This window comes from Littorina saxatilis, unplaced genomic scaffold (genome assembly GCF_037325665.1).
Source record: "Littorina saxatilis isolate snail1 unplaced genomic scaffold, US_GU_Lsax_2.0 scaffold_1492, whole genome shotgun sequence".
NCBI lineage: Eukaryota > Metazoa > Mollusca > Gastropoda > Littorinimorpha > Littorinidae > Littorina > Littorina saxatilis.
In genome coordinates, this window is record NW_027129199.1 from 1 (window position 1) to 10,508 (window position 10,508).

Sequence of the window (10,508 nt, forward strand, 5' to 3'; positions counted from 1 at the left end):
TCTCTCTCTCTCTCTCTCTCTGCCTTGGCTCAGTGTTACAATGATCTAAGAAGACTGGTATTGCGTTCGCTTTCAACACATACTTATCTCTTGCAGAACAACGTTCCGGTGTGTGGAGACAGTAACTAGGTTAAACTCCAGCGTTGGAGACATGTGGTGGCTTTTATTGTTTAATCAATATGTTTACGCGCACACACACACACACACACACACACACACACACACACACATATAAACACGCACAGAAGAGAGAGAGATTCAGATGGATAACAAGGAACGTTTGAATTGGTTTTTTGTTCCGCCGAAAAAGCAGAAGTTTCCTCAAAAAAAAAAAAAAAAATGGAGGAGGCAAGAATGGTTCTAAAAACTGAATTAAATGGCAAACTTGGAGCTAAGATGACACCAAATTGCACCATTTTGTTGTTGTTGAGAGAACAAAATTCCGGGGGGGGGGGGGGGGGCAAGCCCCCGGACCCCCCTAGTAAGGCTAGGTGCTTCGCGCCGTCGACTTTTTTATTATTTACAATTTTCAGCCTTTTTTACAATTTTTAATTCCCATGCCTGACACATACGCATGCACACACACACACACGCAAACACACACACACATGCGGAATTCTGCAAACAAACCACGAAGAAAATGTTATTGCTTTAATGTTTGTAAACAAGTTTATTACTCCAAAAGCTAATGCTAAACTGGAAAAGATTAATCTAGGTCTGCACTGAACAAACCGACATCGGCATTTAAAGCAAGCAAAACTAGATATCACAATCAAGTGTAAAATATCACGTTTTTCTCTGAAAGTGAAACTGCAAGATTATTTGTTGTCAGTGTGTCACCCAATGAGAGAAAAAAATGTGTATGAGCAAATAATCTCAATTATCTTTGTATTTATTTCCCGTTTCTCAAATGATCGAATAGCCTGTTCGGGTGGGCGTTACCCTATGCGCAGAATTTGACCAAAAGTAGGGGGTAGGCGTTTACCCGATACAAGATATAGTTTACGGTACTTCTTAAGACGGGCGTTGTGGCGGGGTGGTAAGACGTCGGCCTCTTAATCGGAAGGTCGAGGGGTTTGAATCCCGGCCGCGACTGCCTGGTGGGTTAGGAGTAGAGATTTTTCCTATCTCCCAGGTCAACTTATGTGCAGACCTCGTGTGTACACGCAGGCACAAAACCAATTAGTGCGCACGGGAAAATCCTGTAATAAATGTCAGAGTTCGGTGGGTCATGGACCTAATATAGGTCCCTGGGTGGGCGTATGGCTGCCTAAATGGTGGGGTAAAAACGGTCGTACACGTAAAATTCCACTTGTGCTAAAACACGAGTGTACGTGGGAGTTTCAGCCGACGAACGCAGAAGAAGAAGAAGAAGAAGGTACTTAATTCTTTGTTTCAACCTGAGCCCTCGATCTTCTTTTCTCCTTCATAAGTCACATAATTATTCTCCCCCCCCCCTCTCTCTCTCTCTCTCTCTCTCTCTCTCTCTCTCTCTCTCTCTCTCTCTCTCTCTCTCTCTCTCTCTCTCTCTCTCTCTCTCTCTCTCTCTCTCTCTCTCTCTATCTCTCTGTGCCTGTGTTCTAAAGCTTTCGACGCTGGCGTCATCGATTTCCTTTTACGTCATTCAGTTCGTCATTGGTCATTACTTCTCCCGCATTTTTTAAGCGAGTAGTCGTGCACGATGTCGAGGTAAGTTCATCACCTGTTTGATAAGTGTTTGTTTGTCTGTCTATTTCAAAGGCCGCCTACTGGTCGACGAACTAGTAAATTTAACGTATTGTTTTGTCAATAATGAACGTCAAGTTCCAATTACCATTTTTAGTCACTTGAGAAAAAGTGACTCTATGTAATCGGTCAGTGTTAGTCTGTCCGGCCGGCCGGCCGGCCGTCCGTCCGGCCGGCCGGCCGGCCGTCCGTAGACACCACCTTAAAGAAAAAGTCCAAGGTTTTTAAGTATCTCCAAAAACTTGAAAATCGAATGCCAAATGTTACAAACATCTCTGGAAAAATATTTTAAAAATTGAAAAAAAATTGTTGTTGTTGTAGTTGAAGATTTAGTGTTGCGGGGCTAACCAAGACAAGTCGCCTGGGGTCAAGTAGTGGTCACGTGGTTTTCGGTGCACTGTGACGTCGGTGCACTGTGACGTCACAAGTTATTGTGTTGATTCTACCACTAGTACCAGCTTGATTTTCACACAGAAGTCTATCCCCGAAAAGAATGCCTCGGTGGAGAGCAGCCGCAAACTGCAACAACTCGTCAATGTCCCCAGGCATTTCATAGCACACTTTCCCTCATAAAACTCTGAGTCTCTTGTGGAAATGGAAGAGATGTGTGCAGCACAAGCGTGCAGATTTCAAAGTGTCGGGCACTTTCTGGACACAGATTTCGCCATTTTTCTGCAGCACAAAAGTTGGCGTTTCATCCCTGAAACAAATGTTTTGACCACTGGCAGTGTCTTCCCTTCATAAAAGTCCGGAGAGGGCAGTATTACGACGAGCCATCGAAACTCCGAGGCGACATACGAACAGCGGATTATCTCACAAGAAGGAAGGCGTTGAAGGTCAGAGTACATGCTTTTATTTTCATGCATACGTAAACATTGTTTTGCTGCGCAGCGAATATGAATTGGTGCAGAACAGTGTGTCTGGGTCCAGCTGATATTCGCTGGAGTACAGATGCGCCACAGGCTAGATCTACAGAGTTACAGAACGGTCTGAGCTGAGCTAAGAGTAAGAGTAACAAGTCGCGTAAGGCGAAAATACAATATTTAGTCAAGTAGCTGTCGAACTCACAGAATGAAACTGAACGCAATGCCATTTTTCAGCAAGACCGTATACTCGTAGCATCGTCAGTCCACCGCTCATGGCAAAGGCAGTGAAATTGACAAGAAGAGCGGGGTAGTAGTTGCGCTAAGAAGGATAGCACGCTTTTCTGTACCTCTCTTTTTTTTAACTTTCTGAGCGTGTTTTTAATCCAAACATATCATATCTATATGTTTTTGGAATCAGGAACCGACAAGGAATAAGATGAAAGTGTTTTTAAATTGATTTCGACAATTTAATTTTGATAATAATTTTTATATATTTAATTTTCAGAGCTTGTTTTTAATCCGAATATAACATATTTATATGTTTTTGGAATCAGCAAATGATGGAGAATAAGATAAACGTAAATTTGGATCGTTTTATAAATTTTTATTTTTTTTTACAATTTTCAGATTTTTAATGACCAAAGTCATTAATTAATGTTTAAGCCACCAAGCTGAAATGCAATACCGAAGTCCGGGCTTCGTCGAAGATTACTTGACCAAAATGTCAACCAATTTGGTTGAAAAATGAGGGCGTGACAGTGCCGCCTCAACTTTCACGAAAAGCCGGATATGACGTCATCAAAGACATTTATCAAAAAAATGAAAAATACGTTCGGGGATTTCATACCCAGGAACTCTCATGTCAAATTTCATAAAGATCGGTCCAGTAGTTTAGTCTGAATCGCTCTACACACACACACAGACACACACACACACACACACATACACCACGACCCTCGTTTCGATTCCCCCTCGATGTTAAAATATTTAGTCAAAACTTGACTAAATATAAAAAGTAGTCAGGGTTGTGGACACGTAAGACAATGCGTGTGTCACGTTATCTATTCTATTCAGTCGCAAACTATCCCCTGATATCAATTCATGAAATTGGCAGCGTTTGCTGGAATCATGGTTTAATGCTATTTTTACCAGATCTAAATTGTTGGTGGATGTGCAACCGGTAAGGTAAACAGACACCTGCATGCTAGAGACAAGAAGATTACGAATTGTGCAGGGAATAAATCTTTCTGCATTGACTGAGAGACGCAAAACCAGTCTAATTGCTACAACATGGATACACATCCAGACGACTTCCAGAGGGTGTCTAAATGTTCAGTGTACTGTATAGATCAGAAGCATACTTTCGAATTGATTTATACTCACACTCATTTTCTCTCCTCTTTTACTTCCAGACCTTTCATCATCACTCACGGCCACTGGTCAGAACAGGTCACTAGACACTGACACCGTGACCATTCCAGATTTCCCGGTTCTCCGTGATCACAACGCAACTGTTGACCAGTCCTGTTCCTACCGTCCAGAATCACCACAGGAGAAAACCAACGTGCCATTCATCGTAAGATTTTTGTTTTAAAAATGAGTGCCTTATTCTAGCCTTGCAAAAAACGAGAAAGTGTCTTTGACAGATACCATCCAAATACATTAATACATTATGAAAACAAGTACAAGTTCATTTCTACTCATGTTAATCGTTTATGCTTTCTGTGCTGAGCGACATATGGATTGAATTTCTTTCGTAACTCACCTCCCGTCAACCTGCAAAACTATATCTGTCGAAGTAGTTTCAAATAAAGTTAGTATGCTTCCGAATAAAAAAATATAAAAAAAGGATATTTTCTGAAATTTTTAATTATAGACCAAAACAAAACATTCACGAGTATGTTGTTGACCTGATGGTCTTTATGGTAGACAGCAAGAGTTGCATGTTCAAGAAGTTTAAGCAGTACATTTGAAAGAGCAAGGTAATTTAAGGTGGTATAATTTTAATGGTAGGTTCCACTGTAAGGCGACATGGAGGGTATCTTTGACGGACTCATTCAACATTCATACCCATGCACATCACCTCAAACACATAAGCTTTGTTCTTGAATCAAATTTATTGGCTTCATAAATATTGTGAATTTGTGTCCGTTTGCAGATTGGCTTATCTATGAATTTTTTCGAAAATATCTTGCGATCTACGTTCGCATAATGTAACACGTGAAGAAGAACATAAAAAGTTCGTCAAAAGGAATCTAATTTGCATTTCAACCCATTTTCCTTCCTTATTGTTAACTTTTTCTTCATGAAGACTACTTGAAATAAACAAAATGTTTAACCATTTCAAGGCCTCTGAACACGTTTAAAAAAATGCAGGTCTTTGCTCACTATATCAGATCTGCCAAGACTCAGTTTACACAGTAAAAATCATCTGTCGACTTGAACACATACCAATAATCAACAGCCTCACTGCTTCTTGGAGCTGGATTTTGTGTGTGGAATGAATTACACATGTGGCGTTTTAGAATATAATTCATAGAAGATGTACATTCGTGCAGAAAGGCTTTAATTTAATAATTAGGTCTTCGTGATGTTCTCTTAAAATAACTAACATGTGTTCCCTTTACCGGGCCTCTGAACCAGTTTTGTGAATATGCAGGTTAAACTCGTGCTTTTTCTGTGTTATCAGTGTATTTCTCAACCAGGCATGGATGCGTCCTCTTAAATGGACAGCCCTTCCCGTGTTAACGATTGGGTTCAAAATCTCAAATCTTTCCAGGCTTTTACATGGGATATGGCCATCATTCCGTTTTGAAAAATACCAGAACTGAACACTCTTTGCGAATGTAGAATCTTATGAATTAATTTCTTTAACGCCACACGTGTAAAACATTCCCTAAAAAAAATCCAGCTCCAAAAACCAGTCAGGATGTTTATTCCTGGTATATGTTCAAGTCACGAGATTTTTTTTTCTATGTAAAAGTCTTCGCAGATCTGTGTAGTGAGCAATCCTGTTTTGAAAAAGGACGTGTCTTTAAGCCTGTATAGATGGTTTGATTGTTGAAATACCTGGTGGCAATGACCGCACGGGTGGCAAGAGATAGTAATGCACAGATGACAACAAACCGACCTGCATTTTAAAAAAAAGTTAGGAGGCCTTGATAGGGGGAAACATTTTGTTAATTTCCAGAATCTTTATGAAGAAATAATGAACGAGAAGAAAGTCTGGCCTTGAAGTAAATGCAAATTAAACTATGTATACTTTAGTTTTGACAAACTTTTTCTGTTCTTATTCACATGTTAAAATGTGTGCAGAGATCGTTAGTTACTTCCAAACGACCATGTTTCAGGCAACAGGCAAACGGACAATACTGGACACAGGCTATGCTGACCGGCTCATGGGCTGACTACCTGATGCAGGAGTAGACCAACAGTGGAAAAAGTCTGGAACAAAATGTTGCAGAATGTGAACCATGTACCGGACCACGTGACAACCCAGTATCATCTTCAAACCATGCAGGAATCTGTTCAACACAGTCACACGATTTGTAAAAGTATATTTCAGCCTTCTGTAGCTCAGGGAGTTTGAACCCCACTCTTCATCCGTTTGGGAAAGTATTTCTGATTGTTTTGACTGCACAGGTTGGTAATGGTACTCTGATGCTTCTGCCGAGAAACCCCACTCGCTAGCGCACCAGCTGCCTGTTATGGGTAAGCGACGTGCCTGTATTTCCTGCAAAGCAAGACAGAATAAAACAGCAGCTTAGTTTGAGCTTTTAAGACATTCGTACCAGAGAAAACGTGTACGTGTTTGTTTGGAGAGGGTGGATAGAATCATAAGTCACACTGTGTCTATGTGACGTAGAGCAGGTTTTCAAATTCATGCTGAAGCACTGTGTGATCGCTATTTTTTGGGGCATATATCTTACCTTGATTTCAGATAGACTGGGAACCAAAATGAGGATGTTTACATGAATAAACTATGCTGATATGTATGTGTTTAGAAATAAAGAATAGTTTTAATGATATATGATGTTTGTTTTTTTAACCCAATGTGATATTTTCGTATTTGAAAACAAATTGTACACTCTGTTGTCAATTTTACTTTCAGATAAATAAATCTATCATAATGGAAATCATCTGTTTGTGTTGTGTTACTTACCCATTTTGATCAGTGTTGAGTCGTCCATATTCCTGTGTGTACGCATAGTATGCAGTTTGAAGGTAGTAGATGTCCGAGCAAACATAGGAGGATGTGCTGTTAGGCTGTCTATCTCCTCATCCAGGTTTTCCAGATATTTGAATTTCGTTCCCTCTTGGAGTTTCTGCACTGACACCTGATAAGCAAAATACACGTATCACTCTGTGATCATGGCAACATGTATCATCTGTATGCCCCGTTCAAAAATTACCTTGAGATTCTAAGGTTCACACAGAAATTGCAGTGGATCACAAAAACAACACGAACAGTAGTACATGTAATGTATATATATATTCAGTTTAAAAATTCATGTAATGAGAGTCAATAACCCGATTTAACCCCAGGTAGATTCAGGGTCCCACTGACTGAATCTCATATGGTTGCTTTTCGGCACACACCACACATTTTTAATGGGACTGTGAGGTTTTGTTACTACAGTAAAATAGTGACGTTTGAGAATACCGATCTATGCACTAAGGCATTGTCTTTTTGTAGTGTGACTGTCCGATATTGCGTACTCCTAAAAATCAATGATCAAAAAGTTTGAACTGCTGTAATCGTGTTTCAGCATATGTCTGACAGTGCTTATTTGCTTCCAAAACGGCTTGCGATATCACTAGCCATCAGCGTTTCGCCACTGCTCAGAAAATCTTATGATTTCAGATCTAGTTTGAGATCGGAAATCACGTGTGCTCGTTTAAAAAACTAAATTCATTTATTACTTCCCTTTGACCGTTTCGCAAGAAAAATGTCAGGATCACTATTAGTATTAGCACATGAAAGCAGCCCACCGCCATTTCAAAAAAGTTTCACTGTTTAGTGGTGTCGATGTCATGTAGTGTCTTACTGTCGCAAATAAAAATACCAGGATAATTGCAGTTTTGTCCGCAAGAAACAGGCTTTGCGCAATGTTAACTTGCTGTCTACATGTTTCGTTGTGTGACTGAAGAATTACTCAGAATTCCAAGAGAAAACAAGAGGCGAAGCCATCAAGGCTCACGTAAGAAATCGACAAACAGTAACACAAACTCAATCACTCCGTCACACACACACACACACACACACACACACACACACACACACACACACACACACACACACACACACACACACAGAAAGAGCATAGGTGAAATGTGCAAGAAAGCGAGACACTAGATCTAGATCTGTCTGTCTGCATGTAGCCTACTTACAAGGACACGACTGCCAACTAGTCTCGGCGCGCTCAAAATAATAATGACCGAGACTGTCAGTACTTCCTTCGCGTGACGTCTAACCCTCTTACGTCATAATGTGACGTCAATGTAATGTGACGTCTTCAAATGTTAGAGTTTCTACCACAGACATACACACGCACAGACGCACGCACGCACGCACGCACAGACAGACAAAGTTACGATCGCATAGGCTACACTTACGTGAGCCAATAAGGATAGTCGCGTGTGAACATCACTGTGGAAACATTTATTCTAAACTGGGCAGTTCAAGGACGAAATCCTTGATTAAAGATAGGAAAATAAACAACATCAGATGCCTGAAATAATAGCATGAATCAATAATCTTTACATGCTTATAGATCTGTGGAAGCACATCAACTGATCTGTGAAAAACACACCTGACTTCGATCTAGCATGCAAGAGGTACGGACTAGTAGTAGTAGTGTGTCAACATCACAACAAAGAGAATCACATACCATTTCGTATTGCTGCTTATGCTGGCTCTGTTTCAAGCAGTTCCTTGTGGCCTCACCAGCATTTTGACGACGAAGAGGCTCAAACGGGCACGCTAAAACCTCAGGCTGGCTGAAAACCGGTCCGTATTCCACTTGTCTTCCTCACTGCTTGAGCCGGCCATGTTTGTTGTTCAAGGCTCGTGACGTAGCACACGTATGTGCACAAGGTCATGAGCCAAGACTGCGCGCGCGATGGAACGATTCAGAACAACCAAAAACGAGTCAAAGTATACTTTTTGGATTTCTGTGTTCATTTTTACACACGCATTTGTGGTTGATGAATTAAGAGGGTCAACATATCAAAAGTGACCCTAAACCTTGGACTTTTCCTTTAACGTTGGACTTTTCTCGGAAACTATCAAAGCGATCGGGCTCATATTTTGTTTAGTCATGACCTCCAATGACCTCTACACTTTAACGATGGTTTCGTTGACCTTTGACCTTTTTCAAGGTCACAGGTCAGCGTCAAAGGAAAAATTAGACATTTTATATCTTTGACAAAGTTCATCGGATGTGATTGAAACTTTGTAGGATTATTCTTTACATCAAAGTATTTACATCTGTAGCCTTTTACGAACGTTATCAGAAAAACAAGGGAGATAACTAGCCTTTTCTGTTCGGCAACACCTTGCAAAAAACAAAAAACCTGTATCACAAGACCAAAAAAATATACACTGCGCACGGCATTATCGCATACAACATGATAGGAACCTTGATTTGTGTTTTTGGTTTATTGCTTTTAATGCATTTTGGAGCCTCTGCTTGTAATTTAATTAAACAAATGAAAAAAGCAGAGATCAATATTTTGTTGCTCGATCCATGCAATCTCATTCTTCAGGTATGCATTGTGTTGTGAATAGCAATTTCTTCCTGTCCATCTGATGCCTCATATAATATTCAGAACTGCGAAAGTGACTCGATCGAGCGTTTGCTCTTCTTGTTTAAATTTTGTTTCCAAAGTTTGGAACGTTGGCAGTTGGATATTTCATCGAAATTCGCCCAATGAAAATGTCCTATTGTAATGTGATTATTGGTTTACATCCCTTAATCGATCGAGAACAAACGCGGCGGCCTACTTCTAGATAGTGTTGATGTCCAAAAAGAAATCGTCTGCTGTTAGGGCATTTTCAGTGGACACCGCAGCTATATTATATCTACATCTTGAACAAGGATAGTGTTGAACTTTATAGCGTGTTAGATTCATAGCACACACAAACACAAACACATATGATAAATGGTATTTTGAGATAAGCTTCAACGCAAAATATTTCTTTGGTGGTTCAAGGGACGTAACCGCTTGGTGCGTTTTCTGATAAATCGATTTTGGTGTAAAATCGATCGAATTACATTACAAATCTGCTTCAGTGTCGGTGTCACGAACTGAAAACTTTTTCTGAACAATCCTTATCATTGCGGTCAATGCGCATGCGAACAACCTTACCCTACGTTCGTTCGGTCAAAGACCGCAATGAGAAGAATTGTTCAGCAGAGGTTTCAGTTCGTGACATCGGCTTATACTGATAATTCCCTTTTCTGCATTCGTACACTTAATTCCAAGACCTCAGAGGGATCTAGTTATGCTTAGGAGTGATCAATACATTCCGGCTTTTCCTGATGAACATACGAGACCCACTTCCATCTCTTTTGACGAACTATCAACAGAAACTGTTTATTAATGCGGAGTCTGCGTGACGAGGAATTCGTTTCAAGCGCGCAAAACTCCAAAAGACACTCAGAAAATACATGATTGAATCAATTTGGAGCCAAATCTAAAAATTACATGCTGAAAAGAATTAAATGCCAATAATTTTACTGTGAAGGGTGTACTGATAGCTCTATATGAAAACCACGATTTGTGAATTATCTCCCCTTTTCTCTACAAGACAACAATTATTGCCCTTCCTGAAAGTAATAAAAATTGGCGAACTAGCATTTGGCTGGTGGTTCTGAACAATTACTAGCCAGAGAGAAAACTTTACTAGCCGAA

At 40.2% G+C, this 10,508-nt stretch overlaps 2 long non-coding RNA genes across 2 annotated transcripts; one reads left to right on the forward strand and one right to left on the reverse strand.

The window, feature by feature from the left end:
• The first annotated feature begins 2,228 nt into the window (after positions 1 to 2,228).
• Positions 2,229 to 6,081, forward strand: LOC138957474 (uncharacterized). The gene is made up of 3 exons (XR_011453041.1): positions 2,229 to 2,561; positions 4,004 to 4,167; positions 5,942 to 6,081. It is a non-coding gene; the product is annotated as an uncharacterized lncRNA (long non-coding RNA).
• On the reverse strand, positions 5,926 to 8,842 carry LOC138957473 (uncharacterized). The gene is made up of 3 exons (XR_011453040.1): positions 8,483 to 8,842; positions 6,754 to 6,928; positions 5,926 to 6,324 (listed from the first exon to the last, which is right to left on the reverse strand). It is a non-coding gene; the product is annotated as an uncharacterized lncRNA (long non-coding RNA).
• Between the last annotated feature and the right edge of the window lie 1,666 nt (positions 8,843 to 10,508).